Below are 24,058 nucleotides of genomic sequence, written 5' to 3' on the forward strand. Positions count from 1 at the left end.
AGCTTTCCAATCTACAAATAAAAGTATGCCACTTTAAATTTTTGGCAGTGAGCCGGCATTTTGTCATTTAATCATTTCACATCATTACACTGCAATATGGAATGTAATGACATGACACTCGTAAATGACAAACACTTGGTCTCTCCTGTACAGGAAGAAATAATGTAATAGGAAGCAAATGATATCCTTAAAGTTTACCAGAGTTTCACTCCCACAATTTGGGATTAAGATACAGAGCAGATGCAAGGTGAGGAGAAGGAGAATCTCACCTACAGATGTCCTGAGTAAGACACAACGTGATGAGTGGATTGTCTTCATCCAGATGTGGACCAAGCATGCCTAATATTGTCAATATCTTTCCTTGCCAGGGACCCGAACAGAAGGCTGTGCAATAGATGTTTTCTTGTATCGAAGGCCTAGCTGAAATGGGAGTGAGAAGGGAAATTGTGGTTGATAAACATAATTCTATTTCTTTACAATTCTGTTGTTATTTGCTAAAGGTAATTAGCCCCAACTTAATAATTGTTCGAATTTCACATTAGGTACTAAATAGCTAATGGACGTTCTACAAAATGACCAACCTTGATTAATTCTTCTTGTCCCTGGGATCTCAAACCAGATCTCTTCTTTCTGTAATATCGTAAAGGTGCCTCAAATTCTAAACGTCAAATACAAAGCTCATGATTTTCTAGCACAGAGGTGTTCCTCCCCTTGAGTTCACTCTCTGGACAGGTGACAAAACCAGCCATCCAAAAACTTACGGGGCATCTTGACCACCCTCCTCTCTGATCCTTCCAAGGATTATATGTAGCGTGTTGCACGCTGGTTCAGCCAGGACTTCGAGCCATCAGAACACCAGCTCTAAGTATTCCACGTCCATTGGGCCCTCTGCTTGAATCCCTCATCTCTTGTTGGTTCACTTTCCAGGTAACACTTCTCCCCATCTCCTTCTTTATTGGCCCCTCCTGGCTTAATCACCCTCCTGGCTTACCTGGCCATCCACCTGCATTTAATATCCCCCACTCCACTTCCATACAGTGCTCCCTCCACCCCCGTTCATTCTGCACGCTGCAACCAGAGATCTCGGCAAGACTCAAACACCATCTTCTGCCTGACCACTCAAAGTCCATTTCTGAGTGTCCGCCACTGGGGAAAGGGCAGTTGGCTTCCTGAGAAGTACGTACCGCATGTGACAACTTGGCCTCCTCTTGTACAGTCTCATTCCGTGTCTTCTGTGCTCCAGTCCCACTGCTCTTCTGGGTTTCCCCAGTTTCTTCTCCTCGTCTTGATTGCTCTCTCTAGTATAGGCTTTTGTACCTACTGGTCCGTTTGTCTGAAATACCCTCCTCTCAGTTCACCCAGTTGACTTGTGTTTGTGTTTCAGTTCCCAGCTCATGTGTCGCCCCTGGGGGCACATGACATGAGTCATGTTCCTTGGTTGTCACTCTCTCAGGACCTTTGAAGCATATAATCTCAGTCTGTGGTTACACGTCCATTGATAGAATCAGTGTCGTTTTTCCCACCAGACCTTGCGTGGTTTTGCTCTTACTGTGTTTTCAGCTTTGGCAGAGAACCTGGTATACAGCAGTTACTCACTCATTCAGTCAACAAATCTGAAACAGCTGTTAAAGGGCTAAATCAGCAGAGAGTCAGAGGTTTTATCCACACTGTCTGGGCACCTCCCTCTGCTGTGCAGCTTTATAGTCTTGTTCTCCAATTGGAAACATGATTTGCAGAAAATTCTAAGCTGAAAAGGGATTTCTTCACCCTAAAGAAGGCATTATGACACTAAATCCATCATTTTGTTTAAGAAATTTTCTGGTCATCTCAACTTCAAGCTTTGCGACTAACGACTTCACACCAGGGACAAGCAGAGTCTGAATGCACAGGTATTGTTGACCCTTTGTGTGTGATGAGGGAAAAGCAGCCAGTATTCCTGAACCTTGAAAATATAAGGCAACTCTGAAAGTAATTCTTTGAGGAAGGCGGTTCTTACTTAGTAGTGGAACACCTTCACCTGTGTCCTTGCGATCCGTATCACGGTGGTAATTCAGGGCCAGCAGCGATGGCCACCGATGAACAGGTAGCCACACACTGAGATTATACGCTTCCAAGGTCCCAAGAGTGACAAGCACAGAACGTGACCCATATCATGAGCTGAGGCCTGACACACAATGCGAGTTGCCTAGGGAAGTCGAGGAGGGTATTGCCACCCGCAGGGGACATTTGGTAATAGTTGAGGATATTTTTGGTTGTCGTCACCAGGTAAGGGAGTGCTACTGGCGTATCATGGGTCAAAGCCAGGGATGCTGCTAAACCTCCCACAGTCCGCAGAGCAGCACCCACAGCAGACTGTGTGACTCGAAACAGCTAATACGGCTGAGACTGGGAAACCCAGGTGTAGGACATGTAGAAATCTCTCAACTTCTTAAGGACCAACAGCACCTGTTTCGGAGGAGACCCTCTGTAGGGAGACTATAGAGGCGTTTTCTGTCAGTGTAGACTTGGCCTCTTCTAATCTTCAATATGAACAGGCCTTCAGAAAGGTAGGAACCACAGGAGAGAGGTATAAGAAAAGGGCTGGGGGCAGAAGAGTGCTTTGTAAATATTAACCCAGCTGTGGAGGCCACATGCATCTTTGAGTTATGACCTGATAAGGATTTTGAGAGCTTGCCAACTGCATGTTCAAGAAAAACACAGAAAAAATGGGGCTGATGATAACCTTGATGCAATTTTCCTTTAAGCACAGCCTCATAAATACCAACTATAGAGTCCAACTGAACTTATTGGAAATATCCCCAAAACCTTGGAAAATAGACAAGATGCAGGTGGTAAGATATTTACTGAAATGAACTGTCTGTGAATGAAAAATATGTGAGCAAAATAGATATTTTATCTGTCACTTTATTCACTGAAAGAGATCCGTTAAGTTTCTCCATTTCATTCTGCTTCTGTTTGGTGTGAAAGCACTTTAAAGTAGATCTTCATTTTCCTTCAAGAAACCAGTATGGAAAACAGGGGACTCGATGCCTCCCTCTGCCCCTACCCTCTCCAAGAAGTAATATTTTTAAAACCTTGGAGGCAACTTGTGAAAACACCAAAACACGTCTTATTACTGACACTCAGTCTTGTATGTAGAAGGAAAACAAGAGGCAAGTTTCTGGTCAGATGGAGTTTTAAAGTCCTTTGCCCCTCTTCAGACAAATAGAGTTAGTCACTGAATATCCACAGTTTTAATAAGCTAGAATGTCCTGCAGTGGATCAGTACCAAATAATAATCTATAGATTTTTACTGAGCAAACCTTTATCCACTAAGTGCTTTGCCTACACTAAGGAGGATAGAAAGGTGGGTAAACTTTGGTCTCTGTCCTCAAATAACTTCACGGTGTTTTTGAAGAAGGAGCATTTGCAGATAGAAACTTCAGTTACAATACTAGTAATTCAGTTTTATATTTTGGTGCAACTATAATGAAAATCAAACATTTAGTTCTTCAGTTACACTGGCCCCATTTCAAGTGCTTGGTGTCCACGTGTGGCTCATGACTGCCGGACTATATCACACACACACAGTGACAGTGACACTGCCATCTCCACACAAAGTTCTATTGGATAGCACTAGAGTGCAACTTCACCTCCCCTTAAAAAAAAAAAAAAACTGGTTGTCTAACCAACCCTGAGCTTTAATACTGGTCAGACCTGATTTGAAGCTCTGGCTCTGCCATCTGTTATCCATTTGACCTCAGTCATATCTCTTGACTCATCTAAGCTCCACTGTGCTAGTCTTTGAGAGAGAGAGAGAGAGAGAGAGCTCTCTCCTCACAAGGCTGCTGTGAGAACTAAATGAGATACACACAGGGCACTCAGTCCCAGGCAATGGGCTCTCATCTTGCTATTTTTGTTATTGTCAATTTTCTTAACTCACTGGCATGGCAGAGACGAGAATGCTCACCCTCTAGTCCACGGCCTCCCATCCTCTCCCAGTTCCTTTGCAGGGAGGCAGGTGATGTGACTAGTGGTGCTGTGGAGGGTGAGACATGTGTAGAGAGTCGGTTCTGGACTGAGGAAAAGGCAAATGCCTGCAGAAAAATCCACGCTCAGTCGTTCCCTTTGGTGGCAAGTGTAAAGGCCATGGTGCTCAGTGGCCGGAATCAGAAGGATAAAGCAACTTGGACCACTGAGTCATGGCGTGGAGTTGCTCTGCAGAGTTGCTGGATCTTCAGAAGACTCTGTGCGAGTGAGGAATAAACTTCATGGGCTAAGCCACTGAGATTTAGAGATGGTCATTTGTCTACACGGGAAGGTTCAAACTCATCTGAGGCAATTAAACTGACTCTAATCCACCATGCCTTCATCTGTGTGGACCTTCTCAGTTAGAACTATGGAGGCTGGATAATATTTTGTTATATTAATTGATGTGCTTTTTATTCAGGAATTTTCCTTTCTATCTTCATCCAAACTAGACCGAGGGGCTAGCATTCTTCAGAGAAGTCTGGTCATTGTAGAAATGCAGAGAATAAGCTTTTTTGAGTTTCAAAATTCTGGACCTTTGAGTATCTGAAAACCTCCATAGAAGAAGGCATAAAGTTTATACTGTATGTAACATAACAATGTGGTTACTTCATACTCTGGCTAGTTTCAGATTCCCTGGACTTGTTATAGGGAACAGAAGGAAGTGGCAAAAGAATTATAGGCGCCCCAGGAAGAAATCGGAGTTCCAGTTTGGCTACGTAGAATCTGAGTGACTGTAGACAAGTTACATAAGCTCTCTGAGTCTCACTTTCCGTGGCTGAAATACAGACAATGAGGATGTCTCAGAAAATCCTTAACGTGCTAGGTGACGGCAGTGTAGACCAGGTGTGGTCAATAGAAATCCTTGTGGTGGTAAAAATGTTCTCTGTATCCCTGTGGTCCAGTGTGATAGCACTAGCACAGGTGCCTAAGGAAAACTCGAAATATTGTTGGTACATATGGAACTGGATTTCAAATGTTAGCTAATTTTAGTTTATTCTAGTGGCCATATATGGCTAGTGGCTGCCATCTTGAGCTGTGCAGGTCCAGACGGAATTCTCTCATCCCCATCCCAAGGTCTTTGCTCTGTGCACGTGCCTGAACTTAGACACACAGCTATGCGTTGACTGAGGAACCATGAATTGACTGAGATTGTTTCTTCCAGACAGCAGCAATAAGGCTTGATATAAACATTAAATTGTTATTGAAAAATAGCATTTCTTTCACACTTGGTTTGTGAATCTTCTATAATGCCTTAAGATAGAAACCTGTTTCCTTCTAAGTGTGATCTGGAGCCTGGATAAGTTAAACTGCTGGTTTTATCCCTTAGCATCCGGCTTCACACTGGTAACTTTCCCACGAGCCAGGAAATCTATTTGTAAGGCTGCACAATTGGTTGTTAAGAAAGGGTCACTCCTGCGATACCGTGGCCTCATCGGTCCCCGAGCGCTGGCGTGGAGGCTTTTGCCTACCACCAGCTACCCATTGGGGGCTCTGGCTCTTTGATTTAATTGTTGTCCTCCTCTTTCTGCATTTTAATCTTCCTTCCATTGGCTCATTCCCTCCTGCAGATCTAAGGCAGAAAGCAGTTGTCTACCATGAGTCTGTCTTACAGGAAAGGGAGAAAGATAAAATAGCCAAGACAGAGAGAGAGAGAGAGAGGGAGAGAGAGAGAGAGAGGGAGAGGTGCACATGTGCTCATGTTTCTTAGTTCTCTATGATTTGATTAAAATGGTTCATGGAACAGAAGATGTTGCCTCTACCAGCTGTCATCACTAAATGTGTCTCTCTGTAATGGGGCACATTAGAGCAGGCAGGATAATGGCCTCCCTCCCAGGCCTGGAATTCCCTGTGACCCTGGACTTGGCACACTCTTCCCCTTTCATCAGTCACTGTTCCTGAGGCCCTGCCTCTTCCAGGAAGTCTTCCGCTAGCAAAGAAGAGCAATAACCACCCCCCACCCCTGCCCCTGTTTGTGTTTGTGGTAGATAAAAGCAATTAATTCTCTTATCTACCAATTAAATTAGGTCCTTGTGGCATTTGTCTCCATCCACACCCTTTGAAGGCTCCCAGAGAGGAGTATGTTCATAAACTCTCTGTAAAGCACCCCTTTAGATAAGTGGACTATGTCATCGTTTTTCTTACCCCAACACCCCTGATGGATTACGTACATGTACAGTGATACACTTTGATTTCTGATGCCCGTCCCTCCCCTACACACCCACAGGAAAGGTAACCCACAGCTGAATAAAAAAGGCTATTCTTTTAGCATGGTGTTCATAAAAGTGCATTATGGCAGCTAAGAATACGGCACGGGAATGAAAGACTGGCTTTCATCATGTCCCTGTTCTAACTCTAACTGCTTCCCTTTTTCTACCGTTGAAGGGAGCACATCAAGCTAATTGATGTAATATGTAAACTTTCTCAATCAAGCTGTAAGAAAGAGGGGAAGGGAGGAAGAGAGGAAGGAAGGAAGGAAAAGAAAGAATGATAGTGTCACGTGCATAACCTTTAAAGCCCTCAAATTTGTAAAAATTGAAAACCGTGTAAAAACTTTACTATTTTAGTGGCAGTGACACATTATTTGCAACAGGCCTGACGACTGTGATATGGTGGTATGTCTCAGACAATCAAGTGCAAAGAAATAGAATAGATAGCTGCGTCCAGGCTGTAAGATCTGGAGGCCCGAGGTGGATTTCATTACTCTTTCGTCCCCCAGAGTGCAGTGAGTCCGTGGTAAAACATGACTTCTTCATAAGCGTTAATTGAACTGGTATGAATGCCGCTGCTTTGTTAACACCGGTCATTGACTGTTGCGTGAGGTGTCGAATTTTAAGAGAGATGAGTGCTGTTCCGTTTTAAAGACAAGGAAAATGAGATGTGGAGAGATGAAGTCACTTGCCCCCTGTTTAAAAACTTGTATTTGAAGGGGCTGAGATGGATTCCAGCCCTAACAACACCCTAATCGGCACATTCCTGCTTCGCCTCGGGAGCTCAGGGAGAGCTCGCGCGCAGGCTACTCCTACAAGCCTTTCTGAGGCTTTCCGGTCCCTAACGGGCCCTCAGGTATTTGCATCTTTAGGAGGGAAATGTCGCAAGAAGAGTCACAATACCCTGTTCATCTCCATTTGGAAGACGGTCTTTGTTGATCCTGTTTTCTTCAAACCAGGTTGTGTGTTCACCTGAGGGCTGCTGCCTATATAAACTGTCAGCCTCTAAAGATGAGTGTACTGACCTCACAAAGGGCTCAATTTACCTGAGTTACTTGCTCTTTTACTTCCAACATTCCTTTTACATATTTAATCACCATTTTGATGTGTTAAATGCCCTGAATGAAAATAGTTAATCAGGCAAGTGAAGAAAATAAAATGAGTGAAGGACCAGAAGCATTGATGCCTGTGAAGCTGGCTAATTTCTTCAGTACTGGCGGTAATTAAATGGCTGGTATGTCACTGCTGGAGTGAAACTTGCGTGTCGTGTGCCTTTTTATCCTCTTTTCCTCCAAGTGTAAATAGCTTTATTTGGGAGACACTGATTGCACAATCAATTTGTGCTTATTATTTTTTACAAAATACATATGCAGAGTAGAAAGATAACATCTTTACCTATAAACTCCCCTCCCTGCCCCATCTGGAAAAAATAACTGTGAGCAGCATATAAATATATATGTCCTTCTTGGCTTTTTATTAATATTCATTTTAATAAAGCATGTGAACTAGCATTTTTATAATTTTAATAAACTTGCTCTTTAAAATATATCTTGAATACCTGAAATATACCTCCTACATGATGTGTGTGTGTGTATATATACATACACATTTGTACACGTGTGAGGTGTGTAGATATGCGTATCTATGTGTGTGCATGCGTGTTTATACACTCATACATACACATAAGCATACACATACCTGCACACACACTTATAAACACAGATACACACATCTCCAGTTAATGGGCATATAGGTAGGTTATTTTTCCATTTTTCTATGTTACAAACTTTGCTGCAGCGCTTATCCTGGATACATTGTCTTTTTTACATTTGTTTGATTATTCCTTTAGGAAAAGTTCCTGGCAGTTGAATTGCAAGGTTGCATTTTTATGGATTTTAATGTTTAAAAAGAAACATCTACCTCTGTGTAGCACAGTAAGGATAAACCATGAACCCTTGCTTCAAACATTTAAATCGCAATGTCCACACTTCGTGAGGAAGTCTGTTTCCACTCCAGAGATAACATAGAAAACACAGAGCAGCATGCGAACGTATAGGGAGCACTGGGAAAATGTCCGTTGTAAATACAAACGAGCGATTGTCAGGATGTGATGGAACTCCTTGTTCTCTTTACTGCAAATTAACTCTGGGGGAGGACTCACCAGGCAGCTGGGCTCAGCGGAAGCCACGAGATAAACTGGATGCCATCCATCACAGCCCCACCCCGCCCAGAAGCTGCTGGCGTCTCTGGATCCCCCACCCACCCCCAAACAGACCCATCCATCAAGTGCCACGCAGAGTTTATCTTCGGTGCCAGGACGGCAGCAGCAAGGGGCAGAGTCTCTGGATGAGGGATCTTGAGTTTACATCTGTCTACGTGGCGAGTGGACCGGAAGCTTCGTATTATATTTGTCTTGACTTTTCCGAGCAACCAGCAGGCAGATGCACTGGACGTGGCACTTACGAAGTAAGGGCATCTGGCACGTGCCATCCAAGGCTATTCTCGAAGTGCTTTCTACCCCTTTATTTCAGGTCCAAGGAGAATAAACTCTTTTCAGCCACCTGAAATAGGAAGAAGTTTATCTCTACGAACACTTCATCCCTTGTTTTGCTTTCCATCTTTGCTTTCACTGATACCACAACACCTGCATCCCAGACTCCAGACCTTGTTGCCCTGCAGCCCTAAATGCAATGGTCCTGTGCATTTGAATGGGGTCCTTATAGGGGCCAGGCTACGCTGACAAATCCACTCAAGATGTGGCCCTATGAGCAGACAGCAGTCCCGTAGATTTGCCCTTCCCAGACAAAAGGTCCTTGCTCTCAGGTCTGTAAAGGGAGAAACAGCAGGCTCTGAGGTACGGCTGGCAGAGGGCAAGATTTAGAAAAGAAATATGCTTTTTGGTATCCCTAAAATCCTGCGGTTCACACGATGTCACAATCTGTCCCTGAGCCCAGGGGCCCTGCGATGCGAGTGTTCTGTGTCCTGCAAGGTATTGAAATGTAGATGGAAAAGTCCTCGTTTCTAAAGTCCTTGCTAATATTTTGGTTCTCTGCTGTAATTTCAGACACAGTTTATCCCAAAACTTTCCTGGGAGAAACTTCAGTGACAAACTCAGGATGGAATCTTAGAGACAGGAGTGAGGTTCTTGATCACTGAGATACCCTGTGAGCATTCCTGTGCCCTTCTTCTCCGTTTCCCAGTTCAGGGCTCCTCTGCAGAACTGTGCAGAGAAACATGCACAGGATGGGAAGTCAGGGGGCACAAGGGTGGGGGCTGCCTCTGCCCTCTTTTCCTTGGGAGCCTCAGCCAAATCTTCAGGTTTTGTAGAACCTCCTCAGTTGCCTCTTTCTAGCTTTGTCTGGTCAGGGTGCCTGGGTGGGAGATGGCTCGAATAACAGAATGAATGTGAACTAATGTGGTTAACATCGAATGAATGAGAAGTGCTCACTTTATCATTACCGTTGCGAAAGTAGTTGTTATTACATCATTGGTTAAAAAAAAAGTAACTCATATCAACAGTTTTATTTGTTTAACCTGTTTGAAGAAAACACTGGTAAATGAACATCTAAACCATAATTCTGTTAAGAACCAATGAGGTACAAGCTATGAGTATGAGAAGGGATCATGTGTGGGACATGACTGGATGTCAGGGCAGGTTACTTCTTTCCTGGGTCTTTGAAGTGATATTTAATGGAATCTTTAATATGCACCAGGTGCATTTCATGAGTTATTTTCATGCATTTGTCACTGAGCCCTCCCATCAGCCTTAGGAAAGAGATAAGCAGCTTATCCCCATTTTATGGATGAGGACAGAGAGGCCTAGAGAGGTGAGATTCCTGATTGAGGTCCTTCAACTTGTGAATGTTCTGCAGAGATGACGTGTGGCCCTTGGTACAGCACAGAGCTTGATGTGATGTCACTCATGCCACGTATGCATTTATTTCATACGCATTTGGGGGAAATCTTTGCGCCAGACGCTAGCGCTGAGACCACGTTTGCTTCGGACCCTCCCAGGAAGTTCCTGTTTCTAGGCTGAGAGATAACCTGCCTCACCTCTTGTGCAGGGTTGGGAAGAATGCCTTGTCCTGAGCGAATAAATGAATGAGCTTAGCTTACGGGGCTCTGCTCTCATTCCCAGCTCCGTCCCAGAGAGAGTTCACGCAGTTCTCTCCCATCAGTCTTGTAGAATTGCAACTTTAAGCAGAGCTGACACTATAGAAACAGTAATTGGCATAATATTCGCAAGGAGCAAAAGACGGTCATTTCCTCAGGCACCAAAAAAAAGCACAACCCAGTTCTGAGGTTCCAGAAAACGATGGCTGGAGTGGCCCTGAAGCCTGCACCACCATAGCACAAATGCAGGCCCGATGCACTCCCTTTGATAGCTATAATTCTCCACATGAAAGCAGGCACAACTCTTAACTATTATTTTAGATGACATCCCCTTTTTAACTTTAAGCAGTGTTCTTTAAACATTTCTAAACTTTCCCAATTCCTCCCCAACACCATGCTATGAATTTGCTTGTCACTGTAAGCTGTACACAAAGAGAGACACATGCAGCAAGCACAAAGAGATCAGGAAGTGGTTTTCCTAGCAACAGTAATCATCTGAAAGATCCCAGAACATCCTTTCTATTCATACAGCATTTCGTGTTTTGAATACTGCTGACAGGTGAAGTGGATTCATAGTATTTAATACAAAAAAAAATATATTGCTAGGGATTGGTACTGCACAAAAGCTCAAATATCCATACTATTCACAAGAAGCTGAATTCACTGTTTTTACATCTATCTAGATTATTTAGGGAGGCACAATTGCAAAAGCAAATATTCGCCTGCTCACCGACTGACTAATCCGGGGTGTATTATGGAAAGTCTGATTCCCTAGACCTCATTCAGGCATCTGGGACACAGCCCTAAATCAGCCTGGCTCTCTCTATGCAAGCCCGTCTTGAGGACAGTGTTGAATGATAAAAGAGACACCCCACCCACCCCCACCGCCAGGTCCCTCAGCAGATGCGCCCAGTTTAAAATAAAAATGAGTCAATACAGTTGACAAAATCATCCACCCCCAAGGAACTCTATCTGGTTATTGCCTTAACTCTATCAGAAACACTCTCATATTACTCCTCCATCCTCTCACAAGTAATATCTAAAGAAAATTTATCTCTGAAGGTCAAAGGAAGAAAAACAAGAAAAACTGCAAACAAACAACATAAAAATAAACCCTCAAAAATCTGTCAGAAATTGAGAAAGAGCAAAGAGATGAGAGAGAGGGAGAGAGAGGTTGAGATTTGATGGAGGGGAAAGGAGAGGAGGAGAGGAGAGAAAGAGACTTCCAGCTTGCAAGGACTCTAGGAGACTGTGGAATAACAGCATTCACAAGATTCTGACCAGTACGGTGCTTAATTCCATAAAGAGAGAAAGAATTTAGGCCTTCCAATCTCTGTGAAATTCGCTAGGGTTTTATTTCCACCATTATTGTCTTAGTTATTTAAAAAAAAACACATACATACGGTTAACCTCCAGGCACTAGGGGTAAGAGGAGCCTCCTTGTTGGGTTTATCAGCTACTTAAAGTGATGGGACAAGAAGAGAAAGCACTAAGTCACGGTTGATGGCTGCACATACTGAGTTTCAATCTTTAGTAGTAAGTGAGGGCCTGCGTGTGGATGTTGGAAGGAGGGAAGAGAGCGTAGTTAAGTGTATGCTTTAAAATAGCCTGCATTTGAATATTGGCGGTGGGGTTGAAAGCAAAGTTGTAAAATGTGGCAGAGTCATAGTTACCTTACAAGGCTGTTGGACAGATTGATTATGACCATGTCCATAACACACCAAAAGCACTGATGGGCAGCTACAATTCTCAGGAATTACCCATCAGAGATGTCCAACTTAAAACTATGATCTTCTACCATTTCAAACCTCCCAAACTGGCAAAATTTAAAAGTCTGACCATATCAAAGATTGTCAAGGATGTGGAACATTAGCCAATCTTCTATACTGCCAGTGGGAGTATAAATGGTACAAGCACTGTGGGGAGAATTTGCCTATATCTGATGCAGTTTACGAGGCAGATCCTCCATGACCTAGAAATTCTACTCTGGGGTATAGTCATTAGTGAAATTCTCATAAGTGTACCCAAGGAGATTCATGCGGTAATGAATGTGTTCTGGAAAAACCTAAATGCCTATCCACAGGGAAATGGATAAACAAAAAGTGATATATTCATACAGCAATGTAAGCGAGGGAACAAGGTTTGCCTTCGTTTACATCAGGAAATACTTGATCTATAAGCAACCCTTCATCCAAAGCAACTGCTGTAATTCCGTACATATTCCAGGGTCGTGTTTTCTTCCTCCTACTCCTCCTTCCAACAAAGCTACTTGTAAAACAAAGCCACGGGCAAATAGCACAGACATAAACCATGATCAGCCAGTGTCCGTCGCTCTGGCTGCCTGAGTGGAGACAGGAGGAGCAGCAGGTTCGAGGCTCTGCCCGTGTTTCTGATCCCAGACACTCAAGTTGGGAGCCTCTGGTGCCACAGAATCTTGGCTCACTTCTGCTGGGTGGGATGAATGCAAGTGAATGTGCTGTCTTTGGGATTCTGTTTAAAAATTATTCACATTCCAAAGAACATATGTGTCCCTAGTTTCTTGGTGACTGATGAAAAGAAGGCAAGTTTTGTAATTTATGAAATGCATGTCATCATTCCTGCTTGTGGAGCGTGCTTCAGAGTCAGTCCGTACATGCGCAAGTGTGTGAACCCTGACCCTTGGACCCACCGAGGAGGACTTAGGGGAGGCTGAAAGGCAAAGCGAACAGGATACGCAGAAGCCCAGGCCCCATGTGACATGAAAGTAAGAGCAGAGATGGCACTTGTGTGAAAGGGGAGAAAATGAAATTCAGTTCTATTTTTAAAGAATCCACTGAGTACAAAACTACATCCTGGCCCCTGCATAGGTAAACACTGGCGATGTGGAGAGCTAGATCAGACGTAACCCTTGCCCTTGAAAAAAACTCCCAATCAAAAGTGTATGAGAGAAAGGCAGATAATTAAATTGACAATTTCGGGAAGAACTAGGTCAGGAGGAAGTACTTCATGGTATGAGTGTGCCGAAGAGAGAGAATCAACCCAATGGGTTTACAAAGAGTGAGCATGAATGATTATCTGATGGAGATGAAAACTGACCTGAGTTTTAAAGTTGTAAAGCACTGAGTGAAGGCTACTTAGTCAAGCACACAGTGGAATCTCTTTCTTGCTTCCCATTTGTCCTTCAACAGCTTTTTATTGAGTACCTACTACATCCTCAACATTGGGGATATGATTTAACAGTGAGCAAAATCAGACAAGACCATCCTTCCAGAGCTTGTAATAAAGTAAAGAATTCAAACATAAATTCAGGCTTTCCAAAGGGGTGGGGATCTGTGAACTTGAATGAAGAAAAAGAAAAACTTTACTTTTAGAAACCCTTAACTGATGTTTCATCCTCCCTTCGGTTATAAATTTAAGCAACAAAACGAGTAGAATTAATCATATCTGTGACTTTGTTCACCATATAAATTTCATATTTTTATATCTCATTACAATTGTTGCAGATGCTCTAAAATATCACTTGTACTTATCACCACTTCAAAATTACAGTAGTTATTAGACTTTCCACTAGATCTTGTTATTTAATATCTTAATAAAGAAGCACATTTATTACTACGCTACAGTTAAGAAAATATTTTGATAACCAATTATGCTGAAATGCAAGTTTCTTTGTAATCCTATGCATTTTTTATCATGCCTTTGATAACATTATTCTGGTTTTCCCACACTAACATAGGGATCCATGGAACAAAATTATTAAGAACCCCTGCGCTGATTAAATAAACCACCCAAACTGATAAAATTGGCAACTGTGCCAAGAGCTACAGAGGAAAGTTAAACAATGCAAAGAAAAGCTAGTGAGGGAGGCAATGGAAGACTTCCCTGAGGAAGTGACGTGTGAGCTAGGTTATGGAGGCGGAGTAAGTTTTAAGTAGCGAGGAGTGGGGGAAAGAACATTCTAGGAGAAGGAAGCAGCATGGAAAAACATGCCTTGAGGTGGACTGGGCTACAGAAACCAGGAATGCTGATGCAGAGATGAAGGTGTAGGCATGCTGGTGTAGGCATGCTAGTGCCAGGAGGAGGGTGCAGGGATGCTAGTATAGGGGTGCTGCCTCTGGAATGCTAGTGCAGAAATGCAGGCATTGGGATGCTTGTACAGGGCAAGTGAAGGCAAGATGGTTGTGAAATGTGGCTGAAGTGGTGGGCAGAGGTCTCACAATGCAAAGTGAGAAAGCAGGTTAATAAAACATGGAAGAGGACAATGAGGTGGTGCATACAAATTTAGCTGAAACTTGTATGTGGTCAAGTTCAGCTGAAAATCAGACGTCTTGTCAGAGGGAGGAAAGGTAAGGCTGCACGGGTCTGCAGGGCTCAGATCACTGCTGGCCTTGAGTGCTCAGTGATAGCAAGTGCAGGCCTTATCCTGAGGAGAACAGGAGCCACGGGACAGGGGCCGTCCTGATTGATCCGCCCTTAAAGGGCCCACACTTGGTGAGCTGCTGTGTCAGTCAGGGTTCTCCAGAAAAACAGACCCTGTGTGTGTGCATATGTATACATACATGTATTTATTTGATGCTCAGATTCTCATTATTTGTGATAGTTATATTCTATAAAGTAGCCCTAAACACTGAATCAGCAACATTGTTCCTAGGGGAAATACAGGGTTAGGTTCCTCTGAGCCTCTGGTCCCAATATTTTTATTAACTGGTCAATACATAACCTGGTTTTACAGTGTTTCTATTTAAAGACACTCTATTGAAAGTATGTTGTTGATTTATTAACATTGAACTCACAACTAGTGGCACTATAACTCATGCTCAAAGATTATCTAACATGCATATTTTTCCCAAAGGCACATCGCAGACTTTCCGCACTTGGGAACACTAGGCGGCACTTTGGCGCTGTGCTGGAGGGCCGTTTTGAACAGTGAGATCACTGACAAAAAGCATCAAAAAACAGAAAAACAACCCACAAAAAATATAGTACCAAATAGATTTCAAAAGGACACATTTCCAGTAGGAGAGCTGGAACAAGAAGGCAGCATATTGCCTTGCTGCATGTCAGCTGGAACGCGCACACAGGCAGCTCCAGTCTCTTGACAGCTGCTCATGTCTGTGAGCGACCCAAAGCACCACGAGTATTGATCTGGGGGGTTGGGGGGTCGGGGGTTACAAATGCATTTTAGTCAATCGGCGAACTCATCAATACAGAATCCATGAATAATGAGTATCAACTGTGTATATATATGCTCTTCCAGGGAATTGGCTCACAGGATTGTAGAGGCTAGCAAGTCTGAAATCCAGAAGGCAGGTAGGCAGGCTGGAAACTCAGGCAGGAGCAGATGCTTCGGTCTTAGGGGAGAAATCCTCCTTCATGAAGGAAACCTCGGTTTAGCTCTTAGAGACTTTCCACTGATGAGAGGAGGCCCACCCATATTATCTGGGATTGTTTCCTGTATTTTAAGTCGACTGATTGTAGATGTTAACCCACATCCACAAAATACGTCCACAGCAACCCCTAGATGAGTGTTGGATTAATAACTGGGGACTGGAGCCTCGTGGAGTTGACACATAAAACTGTCATCAGTGGTGCTGAAAGGACTGAGATGCAAGCTGCAAACCATGTGGGAAGTTTAGATGGGAAAATACTGCTACTTGGGCTTGATCTTGGAGTTTTTAGAAGCTTTCTATTTCCTCTTACCATTTCAAAGCGCTCCGACGCCCCAGCGCTTGGTCCTCGTCCTCCACAGCCGTTGGTCCCTCCAGCCAGTCTGGTCCCTCCAAGGCAGCGGCAGCCACTACAGTTTAAGAAGAAAGTTCTAGTATACATTGTGGCATATTTCTCTTCGGCCTCTCAAATACTTCCTTCACTATTACTCCTTTTTCTTTAAGATGTGGATTAAGTCTGAGAAAGTTGGTGCACTGCAATATCATTGGGGTATGTTTTTATTTCCACATAACAGAATATCTAACTTACAGTAACGTAAGAAACAGTTTGTTTGCTTTTAAATCACATCCCTTAATAAGAACCCTGGAGATAGGCGGTTGCTGGGTTGGTTCAGAGAAAAGGTCAGCAGACTCTGGTCTGTGAGTCAGATCTGCCGCACAGCCTGTTTTTGTGCAGCCCCAAAACAAGAAAGTTTGCTAAGAAAGAAAGAGAAGAATATGCCATAAAGACTGTGTGTGGCCCGCAAAGCCTAAAATACTTCCTGTTTGCCTATTCACAACACGGCTCTCCTGACCCCTAGCTGGGGGGTGTGACCCTGTTGTCAGGCACTCAGCTTCCGTCTTCCCGCTCTCCTCTGCAGGTTGGCATCTTGTTTCCTCACGGACAGCTACCCCAGCTCCAAGCACCATGTCTACAGATGCCGGCTGAAACAGGGGTAGAAATTTTCCCTCACCTGTCTCTTTCTTATCAGAAGGGAGGGTCTTTTCCAGAAGGTCGCAGCAGATGTCCCCTCAGTTCCCATTGGCTGGAACCCACTCGCGAGGACTGGCTGCAGGGGAGGCTGGGGAAGGGCAGGCTGGCGTTTTCAGACCCCCTTGCAGGAGGACGCCTTCCCTTCAGAAAGCAAGGGTCCGGGGTTACCTGTTGGGTTGACATCTGCCAGCATCTGCTCACTGGGAGTTTTCCTCCTCCTCAGAGCTATTTGTAATAGTACCAGCCATTGAAGATGTTAGGGCAGGGACACCCTGCCTCTGGTTAGATGCTGGTCAGTGCTAATGGTCCCACTGCCTCTCTGTGGGACAGAGGAAAGAACTGCTTTGAGCTGGTGAGCTTGGGTTTAAATCTTTGCTCTTAGTTTTATATCTTAATCTGCATGATGGTTAGCCAGGTATGAACATGTAAAAATATATTACACTGTACCCCCAAAATTCTGTTCACTTTACTGTATGTATTCGATATCTTAATAAAAGAGAAAAAGGTATTAAAATTGCACTCCCCTAAAAAAGGACAGAGGTCTTTATATCCTCAGTTAGATATCTACATACATAGACACACAGACACACATGTACATACGTTTATGTACATATGTATACATGTATGTTTATATGCTATATCCTACACCTTGTATGTACATATATATACACACACACATACACGTACACAGCAATAAGATAGCACATATTGAATCCTGTTAAGAGCAGCTGTTGTATTATGAGGGTCAGACACTTGCAGTGTCTTTCTCAGGCAACCATGTCGTAAAAGAAACTTTTCTCTTTCATCTCACATCCCTTGTCCACCTTCCTGCATCCCCTAGATTTGCAAGGTCCTAGAAAAAACACAGAATTAACTTTCACCAGAGAAAATACTCAAACCTAGAGACAGAGGAATGCCCACTTCTTCATGACATCTTTTAATAATCAGCAGAGCTAAAACATTAAAAATCCTTATAACGGTAACTTTAAATAAAAGATTTTTTTTTATAACTTTTGCCCTTGCTTTTCTTCTCAGAACACAAGGGGCTAATTAAAAGTGGGAAAGTTCTTGTTTGATCAGAAATTCTTGTGTTTTGGAAAAAGCAGAGAAAACTACTCGAATATTCAAAAAGGCCTTAATTGGCTTTAAAGTCACCGCACCCCCTTTCCCTGTTTGGGATAGTGTAGACAAGCTTTTCTTTCTGAGCCCACGAAGGAAAGGTTAGGTAAGGGGACCACAGAAATTAGGGCTCCCGGTCGAAAGATGGTCTTTTGATTTGAATCTATGGGATTCTCTTTCAACCTAACTCCGTATGATTCCTCCCTGAGAACCTCTCATAAGTCCTGGTCTTTTGGCTGACTTCTCTCCATAAATGACTTTATTACTTGAGCAGTAAGCTTGTTTATTGAGGAAGATGTGTGTGGTGGTCCCTAATGGAGCATGTCAGTATAAAAGCCCCATTATACTGAGGCAGGCCTGGGTCCATCCGTTTCCCACTGCACTCTCTCCCGGATTTATTAGAATTAGTGCAGGAAAAGTGAGTACTCTATGTAGCACAGCCTGTTGGAAACGGATGTGTTTCCACCACTAGAGTGGGCTAGAAAAAGAATTCCCTGGGCTCATAGGTGCTTCTACCAAGAGGAACCATGAAGTTCATCAAAAGATGAACATCGTTGGAAGCAGGTCCAAAACAGCAAAATGGTGTGTGTATGGAAAATTCACAAATGTTCTTTCAAGGGCAGTGACCCTAAAAGTCGACATGTCTGTTGGTTCACAGAGTGTTTCCATGTCTCATTTGTTAAGTGGGGTGATGAAAGTAACTGAGTTAGGAAAGCATTACATCCAATTCAATTTAGTATTGGAAATTTTTTTGTCTTGTAAGATGACTATCTGTTGACTCTTGCCAATTCTTGTTTAATAATTAAAGCAAGGACTCCTTTATCCACTAATTGGGGCAGGACAGGCTAGCATGAGGGTGTTCATTGATGTGGTATGTCATTGCAGAGAGCACAGTCTTCCTACTGTCCTCTCCTCACTTCCTTCAGACAGTTACTGACATTGCCTCCTGAAAGTAAGGCTGGTGACTCTGGAGAGGGGTGGTGGTCGTGACGGTGGGGTGCGAGGGTAAGGAAGGCAAATGGGACAAAGAAAATGAAACACAACAGGCGAAGTGAAGCACTGGCTCCTTGGAGTATATTTACACTGACCCTGGTTCCATCTTTGGAAGGTCTGTTTGATCAGCTGCTGCATCTTTGGAACTAGCTGTGAATAATAGATGAGGCATCTGGGTTGTCTTAGGTATGTGGTGCCTGGGCCTCTCTTAAAAAGAGTGTGGCTGTATGTTACTTATTACCCATCAACACACTGCATACTCCCCAGGCTTACCTAAAATGTGTCAGTATTTTTGCTGGGTTGTTGCCCAATGCAAAGATTATAAAGCATCACCTTAATAACTAAGATTCTGGGTTAAGCGTGAGAGGTGTCTGGCCATAAGTGCTGGCGGAATTATTACAACTAAATAATTCAGGAGGATCTTATGGTTCCATAAAAGGGATGGCTACAACTCTTGTGCCTTTATCCCCTTCTGTTGAACGTCAGGAGTGGATGTGGATACATAAGGATTCTATTTGGTTGCAAGTGATAAAAATCTGCTGGACGTGGCTTAATCAAAACAAAAGGGATTCGTTTTAAGGATATTCAATGTTTCATTGAAGGGTGCAAGGGGCAGTAAAGCAACTGGGTCTTAGGAAAGGTTTGGAATCAGATACTAAAATACCCATGAATTTTTTTTTTCTCAGCTCTCAATTCTGTCCCTCTCAGGGCATCTTCTACCAAGTGATCTAAGCAAATTGGGCTTCACACAGTTAGGTTCTTCTTGGTCAGTTTCATTAACTCCCAACAGTTAGAGAGAAGGAGGTCAACTCTGAGTCTGCTCCCAAAATTCACAACCAGATTCCAATGAAAGCAAACCTCAGGTCAAAATATTTTATATTTATTAACAAGCATGCCCAAAACAGGCATAGCCTCTTATTTAAGTTTGATGAAGACCAGGCCTTTTCCGTTTACATACCCCAACATCTTGCTAGAAAAGTCTTCCAGAGGCAAAGGTAACAATACTCAGGCAGAGATGGGCACCCTTGTTTCTGCAAAGAGCCAGACAGTAAAATTTTTAGGCTTTGCTGGCTATACAGTCTCTGTTGCCCAACTGTTTGGGTCTGTTTCAGTGGAAATGCAGCCACAGACAATATGAAAACAGATTGTTGGTCTATTCCAAAAAATTTTATCTATGGATTAGACTGGGATTTCATATCAAGTTCACATGTTGAGAAATATTCTTCTGATTTTTTTTCAACTATTTAAAAATAGAACTATTCTTAGTTCAGGGGCTGTGCAAAAGCAGGTAGTGGGCTGGAACGGACCCATGGACCTTAGTTTGCTGACCTCTGCTCTAACAGCATGCTTCTAGTGACCGTGAGGTGACCAAATTCTGCCCAAGCAGCATATAATCAGAACTATTTACAAATCAAGCTTGGAAAACCTTTGTGACAAGATGATTCTGTGGCTATTTTTTCACACTGCTGTAAAAGGGAGTGCTGTGTTAACGGCTTCTACAGACCACTGTGTAGGTACCAGAATGTTCTTTGATCTTCATGATGGCTTCCTGACATGCCTGAGAGCTTCCTCAACTCCCAGCCAATGTCTAGATCTCTTTCAACTGTCAACCAGTATCCATTTATGGTCACAGCTTGATCCTCCAAAAATGTGTCTTTACCATTTTGATCTCAAACAATAAGCATCTCTCCAACCATCTCAGCATTTGCTTTTCCATCCATTGGTGTGGCAACTACTGTCTAATTTTTCACCTTTCCTATTGTACTCAGGTTCTGAGAAACTGTTTCAGCAGACTCTTTTAGCTGCTACAAGGCCTCACTTTGCTTTGAGGGTTAGCTTTTAGCTGACTTCTAATTGATCTTTAATTAGAACAAAAATTTCAGAACCAAAAAATTAAACCACCACAGAAAACTTCTTTGGCTAGCCAAGCCCTCTTCCAAGGCCAAATTGATGATTCTACCTTCCTCGGATATGTCGTGGTCCTGTTGATACTCATATCAAAGAAAAAGGATTCACAATTTGTGTGAAGGAAGATACCATAATGTTTACCTCTTCAGGAAAAATGCTCAACAAGAACAAATCAATGATAGAGAAAATTGAAAAGGACAATACCATTGTCAATCCTAAATCACACAATTGGAACTATACGTCATGTCAATTTTATTAATTATAGTGTATTTTAAAATGGTCAAATATTGGCAATTTCATACTGAACATTGGTTCAATATAATTTGAAGTAAATTATAGAGAATTTAATGGCAAAAATTCTTTTACTGCAGCTTGTCATGTTCAGTTTCCTGATGTCTAGACTATATGGTATGACTACTGACATCACCTAAGTTTTTGCGTTATAAAGAGAGATAGAAAAAGAGAGTTACAGAGAGATAGAAACGGAGTGAGACTAAATGAGAGAGATGGGGAGACTGCATTTCTCCTTGACCTGAACCTCATTCCTAGAGAAGAGACTTTGAACTGCTCCTGCTCCCGGACCAATCAGTATAGGAAGGGTAGGGGTGGCGCCAAAGTCACTGCATGGACTTTCTAAGAGTTCATCCCTGCAAATCAGAAGAGAGTGGTAACCAGGGCAGTAATCTTTGATAGCCTGACAGACAGCCCAACAAGGATGTGAGTCTTAGAGCTGCTATTCCATTGCTGGGTTAGGGTTCTGTATGAACCTTGAGTTAAAGAAGTAATCCTGGAAATATTTAACATCAGGTACCAATCAATCAGAGACTAAGGTTGTGAACAGGTGGCTGAGCCACTGCAGTGCATACGCTGGTAGGAGAGTATGCGGTCCTCTCATAAATATGAATATCACTGTTCCCTCCAGAGTTGGTTCTTTTGTGGACCTGGGCAATAAACTAGCACTCTTACAACACAGAGATCTATATAACACTGGTTGAATGGACAGACAGGTAAGTAGCCAGTCTACCTTCTCATGGATTTGCAATTTGTTGCTCTGATCTTTTGGTGAGCTGGCAAGCTTCTGTGTTCATCAAGGGTTCTTGCCAATCTCTGGGGAGGAAAAAGCTTGAATAGGTACATGGTTTGAATGCTGTCTTATGTGTCTGCTTTGAGAAGAGGTTTCCAAAAATACCTTTGAGTTAAAAGCAAGGATACACTGGGCAGAAATTGCAGTGTCAAGGTTTCAAATTATTCACTGCGTGAATGACATTCCTTGGTCTGTTCTCTTCTCAGCCCAAGAAGTAGAGAAAGTCGATCTGCAGTGTGACTCTGACTCATCCATCTTCCTTACTGTCCCGGCCCCCCGCAACAGCAATGGGTGACACCATCTGAGCCCCCTTGACCCTGCTGATCAGAATGAGGAGACCTCACCTGAACAGGTACAGCACATAAGAGAGAGTCAGAATACTTGCTGAAATTTTTCTCTTCTCCACCCCAAAATTTCCTGAGCATTTGGGTCTCTTCTAGGCACCAATCAATTTGATTACTCTCGACTCGTGGGAGAGCAGAACAAAACCTCTGCTGTGGGGATAGGCAGTGTCCAAATCTGTTCCGTCATTGGTGGTGTGCTATGGAGGAGGGATGGGGATGGGATGTAAGCCACGTGGGACAGAAGGACAGGTTGGGACCCACTGAACTAGCTAAGCCAACAGACAAATGTGTGCTATCGTGTTAAAGCATATGGCGGCGTTCTACTTCTGTGGCTTCTTGCTAGGTCTGCTATAGGTTTGCTAAACCAAATTGTGTATGAGAAACTGGTGATGTTTGGAAGAAGACAGGGAAGAAGAGGAGGGGCATTGGGTCTGGGAACAGTATGCAAGGGCCGCTCTCAAATATCTGAAGGATCATACTGCAAAGAGGTGGTGCTTCCCAGTGAGCTGAGTAAGATGCTCGATAGCTTTCCATTGCCTAGAGAATACATCCCAAGCTTACTAGCCCTACAGTGCGTGGGTCTCAAAATCTTTAGAAATATATCAATGTCTGCGTCTACCGCATGCCCATCCATCCCTGGGATGGGGGCCCGAGCATCCACATTTTATTGCCTTTATAGCCTAGAGTGATGGGGAACCTCTGCCGTAATTTAGCTCCAGCCTGTTTCTCCAGGCTCGGCTTCTACCACTTCCCTCCTTGTTCAGAAGTCATGTCCCTTTGGCCTCCTTTCGGTTCCCGGAACATTCCAAGCTCACTCCAACTGGAGGGCTGTTGCTCGTCCTGGTTTCTGTGCTCAGAAGAGTCTTCTTCCCGGTTGAAGCTGGCTCGTCAACTCAAAAAGCCACCTCTTGACCCTCCCTGACCCTCTGCATTCGTTTCCTGGGGCTGACCTAACAAAGTACCACAGATGGTGTTCTTGCAACAACAGAAGCCTATCCTCTCACAGTTCTGGAAGCTGAAAGTCCAAATCAAGGTGTTGGCAGGGCTGTGCTCTCTCTGAGGGCTCTAAGGGAGCCCCTGTTCCTTGCCCTCCTCCCAGTGTTGCCAGCAATCCGCCGTGTTCCTTGGCTTGTAGACGCATCACTTCAATCTCGCCCTCCAGCCTCTTGGCATCGTCTGTGTGTGTCTTCACCTTGTCTTCTCTTGGTCAGTGTCTCTCCTCCTCTTCTTATATGGACACCAGTTACTGGCCCATCTTAATGACCTCATTTTAATTTGATGACATCCACAAAGACCCTGTTTCCAAATGAGGTCACATTCACAGGTGCCAAGGTTAGGACTTCAACATATTTTTTGGGGTGAGAGGACAGAATTCAACCCATAATGCCCTTTGTCCCACCTACTTTCTCTGGCTGTTACCACTTTATCTTGTCTTGACCGCATCTAGAATGATCTTGCTTATTTATCAGTTTATTTGTGTGCTGGCTGTTTTCCTCACTGTATGTAAACTCCGTGAGAGAAGGAACTTGGATTATCTGGAATGCCGCTATGTCAACCACGCCTTAAAGGGTACTTATTAAATACTTGTTTGAGTGAGTGACACAAAACTGATGATCAAAGAATAAAAATTACTGGGAGGGCAGATTTGAGTTCACCACAAAGAATGGTTTTGTATAAATAAAGCCCACTCAAAATGAAATAGTTGTTCTTTTTTGAGGTAATGGGTTCCTGTTCATGGAAGGAGATCATATGAAGGCTAGAAAATGTCGTAGAGGGGAGGGGATTTGCATATCAGTTCAGGGATGGATTTATGACCTCTAAGGACCCTTTAAATCCAAAAGTCCAATAATTCTATATTTGAACAGAGCCTTTTAAAAAAC

At 43.4% G+C, this 24,058-nt stretch overlaps 1 protein-coding gene across 21 annotated transcripts in view; it reads left to right on the forward strand.

Moving 5' to 3' along the window:
* TSHZ2 (teashirt zinc finger homeobox 2) overlaps positions 1 to 24,058 on the forward strand; it is a 911,650-nt gene that overhangs the window by 412,484 nt on the left and 475,108 nt on the right. For all 21 annotated transcript variants that reach the window (XM_031687684.2, XM_031687688.2, XM_031687685.2 and 18 more), the window contains one exon: positions 22,041 to 22,186. The gene's annotated coding sequence lies outside the window, so the exon portion shown is untranslated. The remainder of the gene's footprint in view (positions 1 to 22,040; positions 22,187 to 24,058) is intronic.

Source organism: Vicugna pacos, chromosome 19 (genome assembly GCF_048564905.1).
Source record: "Vicugna pacos chromosome 19, VicPac4, whole genome shotgun sequence".
Lineage (NCBI taxonomy): Eukaryota > Metazoa > Chordata > Mammalia > Artiodactyla > Camelidae > Vicugna > Vicugna pacos.